This window comes from Chrysochloris asiatica, unplaced genomic scaffold, assembly GCF_000296735.1.
Source record: "Chrysochloris asiatica unplaced genomic scaffold, ChrAsi1.0 scaffold00017, whole genome shotgun sequence".
Lineage (NCBI taxonomy): Eukaryota > Metazoa > Chordata > Mammalia > Afrosoricida > Chrysochloridae > Chrysochloris > Chrysochloris asiatica.
Window position 1 is genome coordinate 24924560 of NW_006408535.1, and position 2299 is coordinate 24926858.

Genomic DNA, 2299 nt, shown 5'->3' on the forward strand with positions numbered 1-2299 from the left:
CAACCAAGCTATTTCACATGGTGATTTCTAGCATCTTCCCATTTAATTCTTCATATTGACCAGTACACAAAGATTGATGATACATAGGTATAATCATGGATTCTCATACACTTTTCAGTGTTGAATTTATTCATTTGTTAATAGAATAAACCTTTCCCTGGATTCATAAGAAGACTCCTTGCTCAATTCTTTTTCTTTTTTTCTTTTTTTCTTTTTTTAATATGAGCGTATTTATTTGTCACACATAGAAATCTCTTATTTAATATGAGCGTATTTATTTGTCACACATAGAAATCTCTTATTATTGACTGGATTCCGACTTGGAGGTAGAAGCTCTCAGAGAGGACAGCCTCCATCTCTTGGCAATCTGTTCCTAACATTATTCTTTGGCCTCCTTCATCATCTTGGCCAAAAGCTTGGCATATTCTGCAGCCTCCTCATTTTTCTTAGTGCATTGTTTCTTCAGAGCAATACGCCGATGTTTGTGTTACAGGACACGTGGAGTAATAAGATGCTGAATTTTGGGCGCTTTGGTCCTGGGTTTCTTGCTTTCTTTGTTCAGTGGTTTTCTAACAACATACTGGTGGATGTCATCTTCTTTAGAGAGATTGAAAAGTTTCTGGATTCTGCTAAGGTCTCCTGAGCCCCAGGCGACAAGGCACAGTTGTATCTTTCTCTCTCTCTCTCTCTCTCTTTTTTTTTTTTCAATAACCAAGTTGATAAGACTAAAGTTGGCAATCACAATGCAACCCTGGACAGATTTGCACTTTCTTTCTTCAGTTCTCCTTGGTCTATTACAGGGATGCTTCTTACTCAAAAGCAGGTGGACACAGCCATGAGTCAGGATGCCCTGTTTCATGGGGAAACCTTGCTTGTCATTCCCACCTCTGATGCAGACACTATAACCCTTCCACTTGTCACCCAGTGAGTCCGCAGCAATTTCTGTGGCCATTTGTTTCTCATACAAGATACGAAGCTTGCGTTCATCGTCCACTTCAATGAGTTTCTGGCAGCAAGTGGCTGGGAAGGAGATGTTCAGCTTCATGGTGAAGCAGCTGAAGGCTTCTGTGGCCTCATGAAAAAGAGCTCCTTTCTCAGTTCTTGCTTGTCAATTCTAAGCCAGTCATTAATTTAAAAGGTTTTTTTAAAATTTCCTTATTAATAAATGAATAGTGGAAATAAAAATCACCCAATAATCTAAGTTATTAGTTGTCATAGAATGGATTTATGTATAGAGTAGAACTGCTCCATAGGGTTTTCAAGGTTGTGACCTTTCAGTAACAGATCATTAGATCTGTTTCCCAAGATTTTTTAAACGGTCAGCCTTTCCGTTAGAAGTCCATCAATTAATCGTTTGCACTAAATAGAAACTCCTATATATATTTAATACATATTAATCTGTAATCTCAGAAAATATGTTTGTACTTTGTTCATACTGTAGAATAAGCAGACAATAAATTTAATGAAGGGGTACCCAGGTTCGATTCCCAGACAATGCACTCCAGGCATTAGCACCTCTGTCAATGTACGCTTGCATGTTGCTATGATGTGGGCAGATTTCAGCAAAACTTCCAGAATAAAATGGATCAGGCTACGTGATCTACTTCATACATTTAGCCAGTGAAAGTAGTATGGATCACAATGATCTGAGTCACAACTCATCATTGGGATGGTATAGGACATGCAGCACTTGGTTCTGTTGTGCATTAGGTCACCTTGAGTTGGGGAGACTGAAATCAACTTAACATCAGTAACAACAACAACCTCTACAAGACCATTACTGTAGTTGTCTTGGTCAACTACAGCCCATAAATACTCAATAATTGCTGCTTGAAAGGATGATGACCAAGTGGAATATCTTCAAAAGGAAGATGAAGCCTGGCTTCCACTTCCTAAAGTCATCTGAAGGCTTCTGAAAAATATTTCCTCGCCATTGAGAAGAAAATACCAGTAAAGATTTTTTGATTTTTGTCTCTGAATAATGTTATGTCCACATATAAGTTTATATGATTTGAGTTCAGAAAGAAATTTTCAAATATGGAGACACAGGAATGGCAGGGTCAACATGCATTTCCAGGAAACAAAAGATCAGCATGAAAACAATTTGTTACCAGAAAGAATATGTATAACCTAACCAGTCTTGCCACTCACTTTGTTGTTGCTGTCAAGTTAGTCTGAATCATATGAACCCTATATAGGGTTTCTAAGGAGTGGCTCAAGAATGTAATCCACTGACCTTGTGCATAGCAGTCAAAAAAATAATGCGTTCTATTTTTACGTAGCATTGCCCAACTTTAGG

General features: G+C 38.0%; 1 pseudogene; it reads right to left on the bottom strand.

Annotated features, from left to right (window-relative positions):
• Nucleotides 1–301: 301 nt before the first annotated feature.
• Nucleotides 302–1045, bottom strand: LOC102827338 (annotated as a pseudogene).
• Nucleotides 1046–2299: the final 1254 nt, after the last annotated feature.